Raw genomic sequence first — 20,555 nt, 5'->3', positions numbered from 1 at the left:
GGTTCACTTTAATGAAGTGAATAGTGTTGCACATTCTGTGGGTTTGGACAAAAGTATAATGACATATATCCATCATTATAATGTCATACAAAGAATTTTCACTACTCATAAAAACTTCTGTACTCTGTATTCATCTCCCCTCTCCCCCCAAATTCCTGGCAACCATTGATCTTTTTATTGTCTTCATAGTTTTGCTTTTCCAGAATGGCATATAGTTGGAATATATTTTTCTTTTTTTTCCTTGAAGAGAGAGGTTCAAAGCTTTTATGACTGTAAGACCACTCATGGCCCACACATGCGTGGACCAGACAGGCTCTAGGTGGCAAACTCCGCCACTAAATACTGTAGCTTTTCTTTCAAAATTGAGCCCTGTCCCACTGGTCCTGCCCAGCAGCCATGTGGAGGTACAGGGGGACGTGTTGGGTATTTGTTCATAGAAAGGCCACAAGCTTTGTGCCCCTTGTCACAATGAACCCAGATTCCTGCTGGGTGTGCTGTAAACAGAGGAGCCATTTCTTCAGGCCCCCTGCTCTGAGCACACCCCAAAAACTTTTTAAAAAGGCAGCTACAGCCATAAAAAGAATGAAATTTGCCCCTTGCAGCAACATGGATGTACATACAGATTATAATACTGAGTGAAGTAAGTAAAAATGAGAAAGACAATATTATATGATGTAACTTATCTGTGGAATCTAAAAAAATACTAATGAATCTATATACAAAACAGAAAACAGACCCATAGACATAAAAAACAAACTTATGTTTACCAAAGAGGAAAGGGGGAAGGGGAGGGATAAACTAGGAGTTTGGGATTAGCAGCTACATACTACTATCTATAAAATAGATAAACAACAAGGTACTACTGTATAGCACAGGGAAGTACATTCAGTATCCTGTAAAAACCTATAATGGAAAATAATCTGAAAAAATATATATATATATAACTGAATCACTTTGCTGTATACCTGAAACTAACACAATGTTGTAAATCAGCTATACTTCAATTTTTCAAAAAGGCAGCTACAATTCTAGACTTCTAGATGGAGTCTAGAATGGAGATTGGGATCACTCTTTATAGCAGGCATCTCCTTTGCTTCCAAAATAAACATGAGGGCTATCAAATAGTCATCTTTCTGCAAAAACAGGGGGGGAGGATAAATCATTAACTTTTTCATGGCTTTGAACTTGCAGTTTCCATTTGCATCTTAAGTTCACTAGTTCTGTTAGAGTGGGCAATTAATAAGGTACAAATAGTTATGAGTTCAAATGGCTAACCTGCTTATCTTTAATTGCTTGAATGGACAGAAGTGCACAAGGAAAACTGATGTGACATAAGAATAGCATGTTATTAAAAAGTGAAGTGCCTCCATATACAGACATGTATTTTATGTTTTTTTTAATAGCACTGCATAGAATTTGGCATAGGACTTTGGATACAGAAGTCATTTGGCAATTCTCAACCTTGGCTGCACAGTGGAATCATCTGGGGAATTTTTTAAAAATGCTTATGCTTGGGTCTTTCCCCCCAAATTTGGATTTAATTGGACAGTGGTGCAGCCTGAGAGCTTTAAAAGCACCTCAGGTGATTCTAATGTGTGACCAAGGAGAAGAACTGATCTAGAGTCCTTCTCTTTTTAAAGATAATCATAGTAACATCTTAAGAGAAGCCACAGAGCAGAGGTGACTCAGCTTGGGAAGGCAGCAACCTAGGAAGGCAACATGATCAGTAGAAGTCATCTCTCCCATAGAATTTTCCTTTCATGCCACTTAATATTTTTATAGTGAATTATAGTTATTTATATTCATATTTTCTTCCTTGTTAGACTGCAGACTCGGGAAGCACAGGATTTTTTTAAATATGTTTATTGGAGTATAATTGCTTTATAATGGTGTGTTAGTTTCTGCTTTATAACAAAGTGAATCAGCTACACATATACATGTATCCCCTCCCTCTTGCATCTCCCTCCCTGCCACTCTCCCTATCCCATCTTCTAGGTGGTCACAAAGCACCGAGCTGATCTCGCTGTGCTATGCAGCTGCTTCCCACTATCTATCTATTTTACATTTGGTAGTGTGTATATATGTCGATGTCACTCTCTCACTTTGTCCCAGGTTACCCTTCCCCCACCCCGTGTCCTCAAGTTCATTCTCTAGTAGGTCTGCGTCTTTGTTCCCGTCTTGCCCCTAGGTTCTTCATGACCTTTTTTTTTTTTTTTTTTTTTTAGAGTCCATATATATGTGTTAGCATACGGTATTTGTTTTTCTCTTTCTGACTTACTTCACTCTGTATGACAGACTCTAGGTCCATCCACCTCACTACAAATAACTCAATTTTGTTTCTTTTTATGGCTGGGTAATATTCCATTGTATATATGTACCACATCTTCTTTATCCATTCGTCTGTCGATGGACACTTAGGTTGCTTCCATGTCCTGGCTATTGTAAATAGAGCTGCCATGAACATTGTGGTACATGACTCTTTTTGAATTACGGTTTTCTCAGGGTATGTGCCCTGTAGTGGGATTGCTGGGTCATATGGTAGTTCTATTTCTAGTTTTTTAAGGAACCTCCATACTGTTCTCCATAGTGGCTGTATCAATTTACATTCCCACCAACAGTGCAAGAGGGTTCCCTTTTCTCCACACCCTCTCCAGCATTTATTGCTTGTAGATTTTTTGATGATGGCCATTCTGACTGGTGTGAGATGATATCTCATTATAGTTTTGATTTGCATTTCTCTAATGATTAATGACGTTGAGCATCCTTTCATGTGTTTGTTCGCAATCTGTATATCTTCTTTGGATAAATGTCTATTTAGGTCTTTGGCTCATTTTTGGATTGGGTTATTTGTTTTTTTGATATTGAGCTGCATGAGCTGCTTGTATATTTGGGGGATTAATCCTTTGTCAGTTGCTTCATTTGCAAATATTTTCTCCCATTCTGAGGGTTGTCTTTTGGTCTTGTTTATGGTTTCCCTGGCTGTGCAAAAGCTTTTAAGTTTCATTAGGTCCTATTTGTTTTTTTTCTTTTTATTTCCATTTCTCTAAGGGGTGGGTCAAAAAGGATCTTGCTGTGATTTATGTCATAGCGTGTTCTGCCTATGTTTTCCTCTAAGAGTTTGATAGTGTCTGTCCTTACATTTAGGTCTTTAATCCATTTTGAGTTTATATTTGTGTATGGTGTTATGAAGTGTTCTAGTTTCATTCTTTTACATGTAGCTGTCCAGTTTTCCCAGCACCACTTATCCAAGAGGCTGTCTTTTCTCCATTGTATATTCTTGCCTCCTTTATCAAAGATAAGGTGACCATATGTGCATGGGTTTATCTCTGGGCTTTCTGCCCTGTTCCATTGATCTATGTTTCTGTTTTTGTGCCAGTACTATACTGTCTTGATTACTGTAGCTTTGTAGTATAGTCTGGTGTCAGGGAGCCTGATTCCTCCAGCTCCGTTTTTCTTTCTCAAGATTGCTTTGGGGATTCGGGATCTTTTATGTTTCCATACAAATTGTGATATTTTTTGTTCTAGTTCTGTGAAAAATACCAGTGGTAGTTTGATAGAGATTGCATTGAATCTGTAGATTGCTTTGGGTAGTAGAGTCATTTTCACAATATTGATTCTTACAATCCAAGAACATGGTATATCTCTCCGTCTATTTGTATCATCTTTAACTTCTTTCATCAGTGTCTTATAATTTTCTGCATACAGGTCTTTTGTCTACTTAGGTAGGTTTATTCCTAGGTATTTTATTCTTTTTGTTGCAATGGTAAATGGGAGTGTTTTCTTAATTTCACTTTCAGACTTTTCATCATTAGTGTATAGGAATGCAAGAGATTTCTGTGCATTAATTTTGTATCCTGCTACTTTACCAAATTCATTGATTAGCTCTAGTAGTTTTCTGGTACCATCTTTAGGATTCTCTATGTATAGTATCATGTCATCTGCAAACAGTGACAGCTTTACTTCTTCTTTTCCGATTTGGATTCCTTTTATTTATTTTTCTTCTCTGATTGCTGTGCCTAAAACTTCCAAAACTATGTTGAATAATAGTGGTGAGAGTGGGCAACCTTGTCTTGTTCCTGATCTTAGAGGAAATGGTTTCAGTTTTTCACCACTGAGGACGATGTTGGCTGTGGGTTTGTCATATATGGCCTTCGTTAGGTTGAGGTAAGGTCCTTCTATGCCTACTTTCTGGAGGGTTTTTATCATAAATGGGAGTTGAATATTGTTAAAACCTTTCTCTGCATCTATTGAAATGATCATATGGTGTTTCTCCTTCAATTTGTTAATACGGTGTATCACATTGATTGATTTGCATATATCAAAGAATCCTTGCATTCCTGGGATAAACCCAACTTGATCATGGTGTATGATCCTTTTTTTTTCTGTTTGATCCTTTTAATGTGCTGTTGGATTCTGTTTGCTAGTATTTTGTTGAGGATTTTTGCATCGATGTTCATCAGTGATATTGGCCTGTAGTTTTCTTTCTTTGTGACCTCTTTGTCTGGTTTTGGTGTCAGGGTGATGGTGGCCTCATAGAATGAGTTTGGGAGTGTTCCTGTCTCTGCTATATTTTGGAAGAGTTTGAGAAGGATAGGCTTTAACTCTTCTCTAAATGTTTGATAGAATTTGCCTGTGAAGCCATCTAGTCCTGGGCTTTTGTTTATTGGAAGATTTTTTAAAATTAATTAATTATTTATTTATTTTTGGCTGCGTTGGGTCTTTGTTGCTGCACGCGGGCTTTCTCTAGCTACGGTGACCAGGGGCTGCTCATCGTTGCGGTGCGCGGGCTTCTCATTGCCGTGGCTTCTCTTGTTGTGGAGCACGGGCTCTAGGCACCAAGGCTTCAGTAGTTGTGGCACACGGCCTTAGTAGTTGTGGCTCGCGGGCTCCAGAGTGGAGGCTCAGTAGTTGTGGCACACAGGCATAGTTGCTCCACAGCATGTGGGATCTTCCCGGACCAGGGCTCGAACCCGTGTCCCCTGCATTGGCAGGCAGATTCTTAACCACTGCGCCACCAGGGAAGCCCTATTGGAAGATTTTTAATCACACTTTCAATTTCATTAACTTGTGATTGGTCTGTTCATATCTTCTATTTCTTCCTGGTTCAGTCTTGGAAGGTTATACCTTTCTAAGAATTTGTCCATTTCTTCCAGGTTGTCCATTTTATTGGCATAGAGTTGCTTGTAGTAATCTCTCATGATCCTTTGTATTTGTGCAGTGTCAGTTGTTACTTCTCCTTTTTCATTTCTAATTCTATTGATTTGAGTCTTCTCCCTTTTTTTCTTGATGAGTCTGGCTAATGGTTTATCAATTTTGTTTATCTTCTCAAAGAACCAGCTTTTAGTTTTATTGATCTTTGCTATCGTTTCCTTCATTTCTTTTTCATTTATTTCTGATCTGATCTTTATGATTTCTTTCCTTCTGCTAACTTTGGGGGATTTTTTTTCTTCTTTCTCTAATTGTTTTAGGTGTAAGGTTAGGTTGTTTATTTGAGATGTTTCTTGTTTCTTAAGGTAGGATTGTATTGCTATTAACTTCCCTCTTAGAACTGCTTTTGCTACATCCCGTAGGTTGGGGGTGGTTGTGTTTTCATTGTCATTTTTCTCTAGTTATTTTTTGATTTCCTCTTTGATTTCTTCAGTGATCTCTTGGTTATTTAGTAGTGTATTGTTTAGCCTCCATGTGTTTGTATTTTTTAAAGACTTTTTCCTGTAATTGATATCTAGTCTCATAGCGTTGTGGTCCGAAAATATACTTGATACAATTTCAGTTTTCTTAAATTTACCAAGGCTTGATTTGTGACCCAAGATATGATCTATCCTGGAGAATGTTCCATGAGCACTTGAGAAGAAAGTGTATTCTGTTGTTTTTGGATGGAATGTCCTATAAATATCAGTTAAGTCCATCTTGTTTAATGTATCATTTAAAGCTTGTGTTTCCTTATTTATTTTCATTTTGCATGATCTGTCCATTGGTGAAAGTGGGATGTTAAAGTCCCCTACTATGATTGTGTTACTGTCTATTTCCCCTTTTATGGCTGTTAGTATTTGCCTTATGTATTGAGGTGCTCCTATGTTGGGTGCATAAATATTTACAATTGTTATATCTTTTTCTTGGATTGATCCCTTGATCACTATGTAGTGTCCTTCATTGTCTCTTGTAATAGTCTTTGTTTTAAAGTCTATTTTGTCTGATATGAGAATTGCTACTCCAGCTTTCTTTTGATTTCCATTTGCATGGAATATCTTTTTCCATCTCCTCACTTTCAGTCTGTATGTGTCCCTAGGTCTGAAGTGAGTCTCCTGTAGACAGCATATATATGGATCTTGTTTTTGTATCCATTCAGCCAGTCTATGTCTTTTGGTTGGAGCATTTAATCCATTTGCATTTAAGATAATTATCAATATGTATGTTCCTTTTACCATTTTCTTATTTGTTTTGGGTATGTTATTGTTGGTCTTTTCCTTCTCTTGTGTTTCCTGCCTAGAGAAGTTCCTTTAGCGTTTGTTGTGAAGCTGGTTTGGTGGTGCTGAATTCTCTTAGCTTTTGCTTGTCTGTAAAGGTTTTTATTTCTCCACTGAATCTGAATGAGATCCTTTCTGGGTAGAGTAATCTTGCTTGTAGGTTTTTCCCTTTCATCACTTTAAACATGTCCTGCCACTCCCTTCTGGCTTGCAGAGTTTCTGCTGAAAGGTCAGCTGTTAACCTTATGGGGATTCCCCTGTACGTTATTTGTTGTTTTTCCGTTACTGCTTTTAATATTTTTTCTTTGTATTTAATTCTTTTTTAAAATAAATTTATTTATTTATTTATTTATTTATTTATTTATGTTTGGCTGCTTTGGGTCTTCGTTGCTGCGCGCAGGCTTTCGATAGTTGTGAAGAGCGCCTGCTACTCTTTGTTGCGGTGCACGGGCTTCTCATTGCAGTGGCTTCTCTTGTTGCAGAGCACAGGCTCTAGATGCACGGCCTTCAATAATTGTGGCACGTGGGCTCAGTAGGTGTGGCGCATGGGGTTAGTTGCTCCACAGCATGTGGGATCTTCCCTGACCAGGGCTTGAATCCGTGTCCCCTGCATTGGCAGGTGGATTCTTAACCACTGCACCACCAGGGAAGTCCCCTGTATTTAATTTTTGATAGTTTGATTAATATGTGTCTTGGCATGTTTCTCCTTCGATTTATCCTGTATGGGACTCTCTCTGCTTCCTGGACTTGATTAACTATTTCCTTTCCCATCTTGGGTAGTTTTCAACTATAATCTCTTCAAATATTTTCTCAGTCCCTTTCTTTTCCTCTTCTTCTTCTGGGACCCCTATAATTCGAATGTTGGTGCGTTTAATGTTGTCCCAGAGGTCTCTGAGACTGTCCTCAATTCTTTTCATTCTTTTTTCTTTATTCTGCTCTGCAGTAGCTATTTCCACTATTTTATCTTCCAGGTCACTTATCCATTCTTCTACCTCAGTTATTCTGCTATTGATCCCTTCTAGAGAATTTTTAATTTCATTTATTGTGTTGTTCATCATTGTTTGTTTGCTCTTTAGTTCTTCTAGGTCCTTGTTAAAGTTTCTTGTATTTTCTCCATTCTATTTCCAAGATTTTGGATCATCTTTACTATCATTATTCTTAATTCTTTTTCAGGTAGACTGCCTATTTCCTCTTCATTTGTTAGGTCTGGTGGGTTTTTACCTTGCTCCTTCATCTGCCGTGTGTTTCTGTGTCTTCTCATTTTGCTTAACTTACTGTGTTTAGGGTCTCCTTTTTGCGGACTGCAGGTTCGTAGTTCCTGTTGTTTTTGGTGTCTGACCCATGTGGCTAAGGTTGGTTCAGTGGGCTGTGTAGGCTTCCTGGTGGAGGGGGCTTGTGCCTGTGCTGTGGTGGATGAGGCTGCATCTTGTCTTTCTGGTGGGCAGGTCCATGTCTGGTGGTGTGTTTTGGGGTGTCTGTGACCTTATTATGATTTTAGGCAGCCACTCTGCTAATGGGTGGGCTTGTGTTCCTGTTTTGCTAGTTGTTTTCATAGGGTGTCCAGCACTGTAGCTTGCTGGTCGTTGAGTGGAGCTGGGTCTTGGCATTGACATGGAGATCTCTGGGAGATTTTTGGTGTTTGATATTACGTGGAGCTGGGAGGTCTCTGGTGGACCAATGTCCTGAACTTGGCTCTCCCACCTCAGAGGCACAGCCCTGATGCCTGGCCAAGTGCCTGTTATCCACACGGCTCAGAATGAAAGTGAGAAGGAAAGAAAGAAAAAGATAAAATGAAATGAAATGAAATGAAATGAAATAAAATAAAAGTTATCAAAAAAATAAAAAATATTAAAACAAATTTTAAAAATAAAAAAAAGAAAGAAGAGAGCAACGAAACCAAAAAACAAATCCACCAATGATAACAAGTGCTAAAAACTATACTAAAAAAAAGAAAAAAACAAAACAAAACGGACAGACAGAACCCTAGGACAAATGGTAAAAGCAAAGCAATGCAGGCAAAATCACACAGAAGCATACACATACACCCTCACAAAAAGAGAAAAAGGGGATAAAATATATACATAGTTTCTCCCAAAGTCCACCTCCTCAATTTGGGATCATTTGTTGCCTATTCAGGTATTACAGAGATGCAGGGTACATCAAGTTGATTGTGGAGATTTAATCCGCTGCTCCTGAGGCTGCTGGGAGAGATTTCCTTTCTCCTCTTCCACAGCTCCTGGGGTTCAGCTTTGGATTTGGCCCCACCTCTGCAGGTAGGTCGCCTGAGGGCGTCTGTTCTTCTCTCAGAGAGGACGGGGTTAAAGGAACAGCTGATTTGGTGGCTCTGGCTCACTCAGGCCGGGGGGAGGGAGGGGTGCGGATGCAGGGCGAGTCTGCAGCCGCACAGGCCGGCGTGACATTGCACCAGCCTGAGGTGCGTGATGTGTTCTCCCGGGTAAGTTGTCCCTGGATCCTGGAACCCTGGCAGTGGCAGGCTGCACAGGCTCCCGGGAGGGCAGGTGTGGAGAGTGACCTGTGCTCGCACACAGGCTTCTTGGAGGCGGCAGCAGCAGCCTTAGCATCTCATGCCCGTCTCTGGGGTCCGCGCTGATAGCCGCGACTCGTGCCCATCTCTGGAGCTCCTTTAAGCGGCACTCTTAATCCCCTCTCCTCGTGCACCAGGAAACAAAGAGGGAAGAAAAAGTCTCTTGTCTCTTCGGCAGGTCCAGACATTTTCCTGGACTCCCTCACGGCTAGCTGTGGTTCACTAGCCCCCTCCAGGCTGTGTTCACGCGGCCAACCCCAGTCCTCTCCCTGGGATCCTACTGAAGCCGGAGCCTCAGCTCCCAGCCCCCACCCACCCCGGCGGGTGAGCAGACAGGCCTCTCGGGCTGGTGAGTGCTGGTCGGCACCAAACCTCTGTGCGGGCATCTCTCTGCTGTGCCCTCCGCACCCCTGTCGCTGAGCTCTCCTCCGTGGCTCTGAACCTTCCCCCCTCCGCCACCTGCCGTCTCCGCCCGCAAAGGGGCATCTAGTGTGTGGAAACCTTTCCTCCTTCACAGCTCCCTCCCACTGGTGCAGGTCCTGTCCCTATTCTTTGTCTCTGTTTTTTCTTTTTTCTTTTGCCCTGCCCAGGTACGTGGGGAGTTTCTTGCCTTTTGGGAGGTCTGAGGTCTTCTGCCAGCATTCAGTAGGTGTTCTGTAGGGGTTGTTCCACATGTAGATGTATCTCTGATATATCTGTGGGGAGTAAGGTGATCTCCACGTCTTACTCTTCTGCCGTCTTGAAGCCTTTGAAGCACAAGATTGATAATGACTGTGCAGTATAATGACTGTGTACAGTTGTCAAGTTAAGATAACAGGACTACTGCACTGAGCTCTTGGAAGGCCAGAGACTGGCCTTTAGCCCTTTCCCTATTGCTCACTAGCAATGGCAGTGTTCACATTTTTGCTGAAGAAATGCTGAAATATTTGGAATCTAGTACATTCTCACCCAATAAAACTATCAATATATGCGTAGAAATAAGACCAGAAGGAAACAAACCAAAATGTCAATAGAGGTTCATATGGTTATGAATGACTTTGATATATGCATATACGCATATGCATGCAAATGATTAGGGATGACTTTTTTCTGTATTTTACATCAATATGTATCAATTTGAAAATATTAAGAATAGAGCAACTTCCCTGGTGGTCCAGTGGTTAAGACTCTATACTTCCACTTCAGGGGGTGCCGGTTCGATCCCTGGTTGGGGAACTAAGATCCTGCATGCCATGTGGTATGGCCAAAACAAAAAAAAATTAAGAATAGAAACTAAACACATCAAATATTCATCAATCAATAAGCTCATCACAATTACTTGAAAGAAAAAGCAACACAAAAATTCATTGTTCATCTTTGGTGAACGTTAGAAAATCAAATGATTATTTTTAAGGCTGGTAAATAAAAGGAAAGAACCAATCATTTATCCAGCTTTCTTCAGTGAAGAAATGCTTAGCAGGCAGATTCTTAACCACTGTGCCACCAGGGAAGTCCCCACTTACAGATTTCTAATTTTGCACCCACAAAACTTTAGTGTTCATTTGTAAACTTGCCTATTTCTTTTTGTAGACTCTTAAGATACCCAAATATAGAGACTATATCTTTCCTTTCTTTTCTTATTCTTTTTTTTTCTACCAAAGTACTGTTGATTTACAATGTCGTGTTAGTTTCAGGTGTACAGCACAGTGATTAGTTTTATATATATACATATATATTCTTTTTCAGATTCTTTTCCCTTATAGGTTATTACAAAATACTGAGTAGAGTTCCTGTGCTATACAGTAGGTCATTGTTGGTTATCTATTTTATAGAGACTATGTCTTTCTTGTATTTGTATCTCTAGAGTCTCTTAGCCAGCAATTATTGGATGGTGAATGTTTGGATAAGTTTTTTTAATGTACATTTTTAGAAGACATACAAGTAGATGAAAAGGTGCTCAACATCATTAATCATCTGGGAAATGCAAAGCAAAACCACTATGAGTTGTCACCTCACACCTGTTAGAATGGCTATCATCAAAAAGACAAGAGATAACAAATGCGGGTGAGGAGGGACTTCCCTGGTGGCGCAGTGGTTAAGAATCCACCTGCCAGTGCAGGGGACATGGGTTTGAGCCCTGGTCCGGGAAGATCCCACGTGCCGCAGAGCAACTAACCCCGTGTGCCACAACTACTAAACCTGCGCTCTAGAGCTTGTGAGCCACATGTACTGAGCCCGCATGCCACAGCTACTGAAGCCCAAGCGCCTAGTGCCTGTGCTCTGCAACAACAGAAGCCACCGCAATGAGAAGCCTGTACACTGCAATGAAGAGCAGCCTCCACTTGCCGCAATTAGAGAAAGCCCGCATGCAGCAACGAAGGCCCAATGCAGCCAAAAATTAATTAATTAAAAAAATGCTGGTGAGGACATGGAGAAAAGCGAACCCTTGTACACTGTTGGTGAGAATGGAAATTGGTGCAGCCGCTATGGAAAACAATATGGAGGAGGTTCCTCAAGAAATTAAAAATAGAACTACAGGGCTTTCCTGGTGGCGCAGTGGTTGAGAGTCCACCTGCCGATGCAGGGGACACAGGTTTGTGCCCCGGTCCGGGAAGATCCCACATGCCGCGGAGCGGCTGGGCCCGTGAGCCATGGCTGCTGAGCCTGTGCGTCCGGAGCCTGTGCTCTGCAATGGGAGAGGCCACAACAGTGAGAGGCCCACGTACCGCAAAAAAAAAAAAAAAAAAAAAAAAATAGAACTACCATGTGATCCAGCAATTCCACTCCTTAGTATATATCCAAAGAAAATGAAAACAGGTTATCAAAGAGATGTCTGCATTTCCATGTTCATTGCAGCATTATTCACAATAGTCAAGATGGAAACAATCTAAATTTCTGTCAATGAATGAATGAATAAAGAAGATGTGGTATATATACATAATGGAATAGTATTAAGCCAGGAGAAAGAAGAAATTCTGCCATGTGTGACAACATGGATGGATCTTGAGAGCGTTATGCTAATGAAATAAGTGAGACAGAGAAAGACAAATACTGCATGGTAGCACATATGTGCAATCTAAAAAAAAGGTCAAACTCATAGAAACAGAGAGTAGAAAAGCAGTTGCCAGGGGCTTGGGGGTGAGGGAAATAGAGGTTGGTAAAAGGGTACAAAAAGAACAAAATGTACATCTTAAAATCACTAGTAAAGGGCTTCCCTGGTGGCGCAGTGGTTGAGAGTCCGCCTGCCAATGCAGGGGACACGGGTTCGTGCCCCGGTCTGGGAAGATCCCACATGCCGCGGAGCAGCTGGGCCCGTGAGCCATGGCCGCTGAGCCTGCGCATCTGGAGCCTGTGCTCCGCAATGGGAGAGGCCACAACAGTGAGAGGCCCACGTACCACAAAAAAAGAAAAAAGAAAAAAAAATCACTCGTAAAATCGGGCATTTTTTTCATGTATATAATTTACTACTTGCACATTTTTCTCATGTGATAATTTAATTACTAGTAAAATTAAGCATTTTTCATATATATATTTGCATTTTTTTCTCATGGGATAAAAGTTTATTTCAGTGAGTTATACACAATCATAGAATTCTGTGTATTGAGGCTAACTCAGGGTACCCTGGTGACTCAGTGGTTAAGAATCTGCCTGCCAATGCAGGGGACACGGGTTCGAGCCCTGGTCCGGGAAGATCCCACATGCCGTGGAGCAACTGAGCCCATACGCCACGGCTGTTGAGGCCCACATGCCTGGAGTCCGTGCTCTGCAGTGGGAGAAGCCACCGCAGTGAGGGGCCCCCGCTCGCTGCAGCTAGGGAGGGCCCGTGCACAGCAACGAAGACCCAATACAGTCACAGTAAATAAATAAAATAAATAAATTTATTAAAAAAACAAAGAGAGACTAACTCAAACATGTTTTCAAATTGTATATATTTCATTTTATTTACTTCGTAAAATAACAAACTTGAAATTCTGAAAACTTCATAGCAAACTTTGTGGGGAAAAACCTGCTATTACTTATACTGAAAGCCAAAGTATATAGCTTTGTAGCCCTAACAGAGATAAAACTCAGCTTGATGTGACATATTAAATGTAAAAATAATTAGGTGGAAAACTTAAAACTTTGTCAACTTCCTTTAGAGTGGGTACCCACTAAGAGTTATAACAACACTTAAATTCGGAAAATCAGTCATCTCAAAAGGTTTTAACAGCTTAAATATTTTTCATACTTGTGTTCCTGAAAGAATGGAAATGAAGAGCCCAGGAAACAGTGTGATATTATTACTGGTTATAATGTCTATTTTTAATACTCTAAATTGCTTAGTTCTCATTTCTTTTTGCATTTCAGCTTGTGGTTGGCTTTGCAAGGCTAACATTTTCTTTGGTGACAGCCTTTAAAACAAACTAGAATTTGGTCACTAACTTCCTTATCCCATAGAACATTGAAGAATGTTTTTAAAAAGTCTTTTAAATTGAACTAAGGAGATAAAGCAATGCAATATTTTAGTAGGAGGTTGTGTTTTATTTTGTTATGTTGTTTCTTTGTTTATTTTTAACTTCTAGAACTACCTTAATGTTTTCCAGGATGCCCCCCAGCCCCCACCTCCACACACACGCGTGATGGTGGCTTTTTTTGGTTTTGGCCACGTGGCTTGCGGGATCCCAGTTCCCTGACTAGGGATTGAACCCGGGCCACAGCAGTGAAAGCGCCAAATCCTAACCACTAGACCACCAGGGAACTCCCAAAGGTGGCTCTTTTAACCATCCTTTTGTAACTGAGCAATTTATTGACACATTAATTAATTAATTAAAATTTAATTTTTATTTTATATTGAAGTATAGTTGCTTTACAATGTTGTGTTAGTTTCAGGTGTACAGCTAAGTGATTCAGTTATACATATACATATATCCGTTCTCTTTCAGACTCTTTTCCCATATAGATTATTACAGAATATTGAGTACCGTTCCCTGTGCTATCAGTGGGTCCTTGTTGATTATCTATATTATATAAAGTAGGGTGTATATGTTAATCCCAAACTCCCAATTTATCCCCCCTCCACGTTTCCCCTTTAATAACCGTAAGTTTGTTTTCGAAGTCTGTGAGTCTGTTTCTGTTTTGTAAATAAGTTCATTTGTATCATTTTTTTTAGATTCCACATATAAGTAATATCATATGATATTTGTCTTTGATTGACTTACTTCATTTAGTATGATAATCACTAGGTCCATCTGTGTTGCTGCAAATGGCATTATTTCATTGTTTTTTATCCATTCATCTGTTGATGGACATTTAGGCTGCTTCCATGTCTTGGTTATTATAAATAGAGTTGCAATGAACTTTGGGGTGCATGTATCTTTTCGAATTATGGTTTTCTTCTCCAGATAATTCCTATGCACACGAAAGTTTGAGAAGCATTGGTCTAGGTGACAGTATAATATGACAAAACTACTCAAGATAAAGCAAATTGCTTTTGTGAAACAGGAGCACATTGGCATCAGTACTCATAAGTATAGAAAATGACAAGCCCAAATGTAAGAGTAGCAGGCAAAAATCAGAAGTCTTTGTTAGGTTGTAACGTTAGCATAGTGCAATAGATAGATAGGAAGAAAAGAGATTCTTTGGGGGGTCAGGTTGAAGTGGAATGAGACATAACTGATGACCATTGTACCACACGCTACCATCACATTTATGATTACGGTTAGTAATATTAAGTTCCTTACAGCACATAAAAGTACCAGTTAATGAGCCTTCATTGGCAAAGATGGAATAATCAAGCATTCAAACTCATTAAGCCCTAAGATGAATATGGCGTTGCTAGTGATATCTAACATTAGATAAGTTAGATAAATTGGTGTAAACCTACCTCAGAAATCAAAAATTTCCTTTCTGTAAGATTTTGATCCTTATTGAAACACTTTGTAGTGGGTGAAAATAAAATTTTCTGTTCATTCTGTAATGAGAACCTACAGTTTATTTTATGCCAACCATTCTAAACCCTTTTTAAGACTCACTGATTTTGTATATATATATATTGCCTCAACCTCATTCTGAGGGAATAGAAATACTTATGATTTACAATATTCACCCAGCCAGTTATTTAAAAGCAAATAGATAGGTTTTTAAAAGCATAATTTATTTATAATAGGCCATGGCCTCCAGTTTTCGTGCTTGTGGTGGAACTGTTTATTTAGAGTACATACATAAACCCCAGAGTTGGAAATAAAATACTAGAGCCAGCATTTTACTTTGGGGAAGTCATACCGATTTATTGTTTGAGCAAGGGTATTTGCTTTTTAGCAGTGAAATTGGACCAGTATAAAAAGCTATATTGGTGGGCTTCCCTGGTGGCGCAGTGGTTAAGAATCCGCCTGCCAATTCAGGGGACACGGGTTTGAGCCCTGGCCTGAGAAGATCCCACATGCCGCAGAGCAACTAAGCCCATGCGCCACAACTACCGAGCCTGCGCTCTAGAGCCGGTGAGCCACAACCACTGAAGCCCATGTGCCTAGAGCCTGTGCTCCGCAACAAGAGAAGCCACTGCAGTGAGAAGCCCGCGCACCGCAACGAAGAGTAGCCCCCGCTCGCCACAACTAGAGAAAAGCCCACGCGCAGCAACAAAGACCCAATGCAGCCAAAAATAAGTAAATAGAATAAATAAATTTATTTTTAAAAAGCTATATTGGCTAAATCTACTGCTTGAATTGATCTGTTTCATCACAGAGCTCTTTCAGGCAGCAAACTGGATAACTGCTTCTTATTTAGGAAGAATAAAGCAGGCTGTAAAAAAGGCAGATCAAAGGCACTAAAAACAGACACTTCACAAAAGAAGATATAGAAATGTCCAATAAGCATATGAAAAGGTGCTTAACATCATTAGTCATCATGGAAATGGAATTAAAACCCAACTGAGATATCACTACAGTGTCTAAAATAAAGAAGACTGACAGCACCAACTGTTGGCAAGGATGTGGAGCAACTGGAATTTTCTTGAACTGCTGGTAGGAGTGTCAAATGGTATGACAACTTTGGAGAACTTTTTGTCAGTTCCTTATAAAGTTAAGCATACATCTACTCTAGGACCCAAGAATCCCACTCTTAGGTATTTTCTCAAGATTGTTCAAAAAACTGTACAAAAATGTTCATAGCAAATTTATTTCTAGAGCCCCAAACTGGAAACAACTCAAATATCCATTAGCAGTAGAATGGATTATCAACTAACAGTATATTTATACAATGGAATACTACTGAGTAATAAAAAGGAAATAAATAAATAGGACACTTGCAACAACATGGACAGATCTCAAAACCATGTTGAATGAGGGGAATTCCCTGGTGGTCCAGTGGTTAGGACTCGGCACTTTCACTACTGGGCCCGGGTTCAATTCCCTGATCAGGGAACTAAGATCCCTGAAGCTGCACAGCGTGGCAAAAGAAAAAAGAAAAAAAAAAAGCAGTTGAATGAAAGAAGTTGTTCTATTGGATTCTATGTAAATAAAATTCTAGAACAAGCAAAGCTAACCTAGGGTGATAAAAATTAGAAAGTGGTTGGAGGGGGATTGGGGATTGAATGGGGATTGACTAAAAAGAGGCACAAGGAAATTTTCTGGGATGAAGGATATAGTCTATGTCTTCATTTGAGTGGTGGCTACATGGGTATGTAATTATCAAGACTGTGTACTTAAGATTGATATGTTTGGGAATTCCCTGGTGGTCCAGTGGTTAGGACACCATGTTTTCACTGCCAAGGGCCCAGGTTTGATCCCTGGTTGGGGAACTAAGATCCCACAAGCCGTGGGGTGCAGCAAAAAAAAAAAGATTGACATGTTTTATTTTATGTCAATTAAAGTTCATTATGCTTCAACTTAAAACATAAAAGCCCTTCTCACTCTCATCCCATCCAAGAAAATGTCTGCCCAGACAACCTACAGTGCAAAAGTTTCTCCTTCAGGCTAAATCCTTCTAGGTGGTACTCACCAGCCCACACTGCAGCTCTAACTTGGTCCCCCTGTGTGGACTGATTACCTATCTGACCCTGATGATCCTGTAATTTAATTCCAATCTCACTCTGATATTTCAGTAAAGGCTGTCCTTCTTGCTTCAACTTTTATTTTTATTTCCTGTCTTAGCTTTTCCTTGATCCTTTGACTGTAAGCACTTGTTGGTAAGGCACAATATATGTGAAAAAAACATTGGTGTCTCTTTTGAGTCTTATTTCTTCTCTAATTGTTTTTTTAAGACAGCACAATGGTGTGTTTGGCTTTTCTAACTACCAAATCTGATGCAATGTAATTACTTAATTAGATCAGATTATTGTTTATATTAAACTCAAAAATCTCCTGACAAGAGCTCACAGGTGAAATAAGCTGAAATCAACCAGTGCTTGTCTTAACTCATCCTTTGTGTATCCAGTCTCAATCACCAAGGCTGAGCTGACAGAGGAATGGCCCCTGTTAATGGAATAATCTAGGTCCCAGTTAAGCCCGAATATGAAGCCAAACATGAACAGCGGCACTTCCAAATCTCTCTTTCAACACTGCCATATGGCAGGAACACAAGTAGTGTCCTTAAGAGGTCTCTCTCAGTATACAACCCCCCTCCAGCTCCAGGGTCCAAAGCCTCTCCAAATGACAGGACTTTTCTTTTTTTTTTTTGGCTGTGCCACGCAGCTTATGAGATCTTAGTTCCCCGACCAGGGATTGAACCCGGGCCCTCGGCAGTGAGAGCGTGGTATCCTAACCACTGGACCGCCAGGGAATTCCCCAAATGACAGGACTTTTTAAAAACACTTTTTAAATTGAGGTATAACACATACACAGTTGTGTGATAACTAGTCTCATGCTCCTTTTCCAGTCAATACCACTCCCCAACCCAGAGGTAACCACTCTAGTGAGCTCTATAACCACCAGTTAGTTTTGCACATTCTTGAACTTCATTTAAATGGAATTAAACAGTATGTACTCCTCAGCATCTGGCTTCTTTCACTTATCATATTGTCTGTGAGATTTTGGTACATCAGGGACATTTAACTAAGGGACCTCCTGCTTACTTCTCTTTCTCCCCCCACTTGACTTAAATCTCCGTGGCAGCATGAATTGTGTCTATCGCCTTCATGTAGTATAGTGTCCACTATAATAGGGATATAGTATCTATTTGTTGGAAAAAAAAAGAATAAATAAGAAGTCACAGTTTAACACTGAGAAACAGATCCTTAAGAGTGGATTTTAGGTATTGGGTTGGCCAAAAATCTCGTTCGGATTTTTCATAACAGCTTATGGAAAAACCCTAATGAACTTTTTGGCCAACCCAATACTGTGGTGAATCAGTGGAAGAGAAAAAGACTAATTTTTTCTGAAACCCCCCAAAGCATTATTTATAATCACTTGACTACAGCCATGCGGACAGAGATTTCGTAAACTTTCTACTAGATTTTCAGTATTGTGTAGATAAGCTCAGAGTAAAGTGATAAAAGTCCTTACAGTAGGGCTCTTTAATCTGCGAGTTGTGAATGGGTTTTGTGAGGGCCTGAAACTGAGGAGAAAATTTTGTGTGCCATTAGATATATCACTCAGGACTCTTGGTTGCAAGTGACAGGAGCCCAAGTAGGACTAACTTAAATAACAAAGGAATTTTTTTTTTTCTTTTGCGGTACGCGGGCCTCTCACTGTTGTGGCCTCTCCCGTTGCGGAGCACAGGCTCTGGATGCACAGCCTCAGTGGCCATGGCTCATGGGCCCAGCCGCTCCGCGGCATGTGGGATCTTCCCAGACCGGGGCACAAACCCGTGTCCCCTGCATCGGCAGGTGGACTCTGAACCACTGCACCACCAGGGAAGCCCAACAAAGGGGATTTGATGACAGGGTCTTGGTTTGACTCATGGAGTCCAAGAGAGACATGCACAGCCATGCTCCAGAAGGGCAAAACCAGGGAAGCTCAGGGTCTGGGGCCACAATCCATGCCAGTACAGAGATACTTCATGCCCTCCTGGCTTGAAGGCATCTGATTGGCAGAACCCAAAGCACATCTGAAAGTCTAGCTTCAGGGGAATCTAGAAAATGTAGTTTTTAGCTTTCCAATTTCTACAGACCATTCCAATTCTACAGAACCCTAAAAGAATGTTGTAATAGATCATAGCATTTTTTTTCTTTAAGACCCCAGGCATGGCCTCAAAATCCTTCTCAACCTAGCACTGTGCTGACAATGGCACTGAGTTGGATCTACAGGTTGTCATCCATGTACCATAACATGTTGCTCCCAGACCTCTAATGCATAGCTCTTACTTCTGTTAAGGAAAAAATATGCAAAACTTAGGAATAGGCAAAACAATGGCTGCATGTCTTTTTAATGTTATATTGGAACACTGTTTATAGCATAATTTCCTATAATGGATAACATAACTGTCCGTCCCAGAAAAGCAGACCACAAACTTGCAACAAAAACTGCTTAAGCTCAAAGTGTTTTAACATCAACCCATTCAGATCCATGTGTTCCAAGGTTCAGCAACCTGTGTGGCTTACAAATTCTGACACATGTTTATTCCCTGCCCAGACCAGCCTTAGAACCATCTGATCCCAGCCCCAAAGCTCTATATGTATGTAGCTTCTCTAACTTCCTTCTTCTAAGTCACTACTAAGACTGTGAACTTGGGGCTCGCCCTTACTCAGCAAGTTTAATAAACTTGCTTCATCTGATCAAGGGGTGGCTTTAGTGGTCTTTGTGGGAGCTTTGACAAAATCTGTACATGTCATATTGCTGTACAGTGTCAATGAGAAAGATAATACAATTTAGTAACAAGATTGATGTCCTTTATTTATAGGAAAACAATCCAAGGATTGGGGGAGTACAGTGCCTCATGAGCAGTGGAGCACTGTTCCCAAGGGATTTGGGGCAAGAGCGGTTTTTATACAACATTAGAAGCAGCAATGCAGAAACAGGGCATGGTTGGCTAGAAGGTCAGGGATTTCCTAATAAGGTTACCACATCCTGTTTTCTAGGATAAGATGAACTAGCTAAAGCTGAATTGGAGGATTGTGATTAGCGTATGTTAGGTTTCCTAGACAGTGAAGTGTTTTCCTCAAGTGTGGGCTGACTTAGGTTTAGATTTGTGATGTGAGCTGGGCCACTGGGGCAGCCTCCATTATGTGGGCCCTGATTCACATTTCCTTTATCAATAGAAAGCGAAGAGTGGGGGAAAAAGAAAAAACAAGAACATCCTCAAATACAACTTGAAGGTTCCAGTTAGCATAGACTTTGTGAAAATTAATAAAGGGAAACCTCACTTAAATGGAGTCAGGAGGCCAGAAGCGGGAGCTCTCATGCATGTATCAGTCGATATCAATACAGATGCCAACAGGAAGAGACATACTTTGCATCTCCAGCAATAAGTGACAGTACTTTACTACTATGCATAGGAGGAAGAAAGATTTTCTCCTTGCCTGGCAACAGCTCAGCCAATGAGAGACTGTCACAACTCAGTCAATGAAAACCCACTATACTTCAAACTCCCAGTTTCCTTTAATGGACTTGTTTATAACAGCCCCTCCCAATTTCCCCTTCCCTATCAAAGAGGTT

At 40.5% G+C, this 20,555-nt stretch overlaps 1 non-coding gene across 1 annotated transcript; it reads right to left on the bottom strand.

Annotated features, from left to right (window-relative positions):
• Window positions 1-414: 414 nt before the first annotated feature.
• On the bottom strand, window positions 415-544 carry LOC132482808 (small nucleolar RNA SNORA11). Its single transcript, XR_009530974.1, has one exon. It is a non-coding gene; the product is annotated as a small nucleolar RNA SNORA11 (small nucleolar RNA).
• Between the last annotated feature and the right edge of the window lie 20,011 nt (window positions 545-20,555).

The sequence above is a fragment of the Mesoplodon densirostris genome, chromosome X (genome assembly GCF_025265405.1).
Source record: "Mesoplodon densirostris isolate mMesDen1 chromosome X, mMesDen1 primary haplotype, whole genome shotgun sequence".
Classification (NCBI taxonomy): Eukaryota; Metazoa; Chordata; class Mammalia; order Artiodactyla; family Ziphiidae; genus Mesoplodon; species Mesoplodon densirostris.
This window is presented reverse-complemented; position numbering and strand designations above follow the sequence as displayed.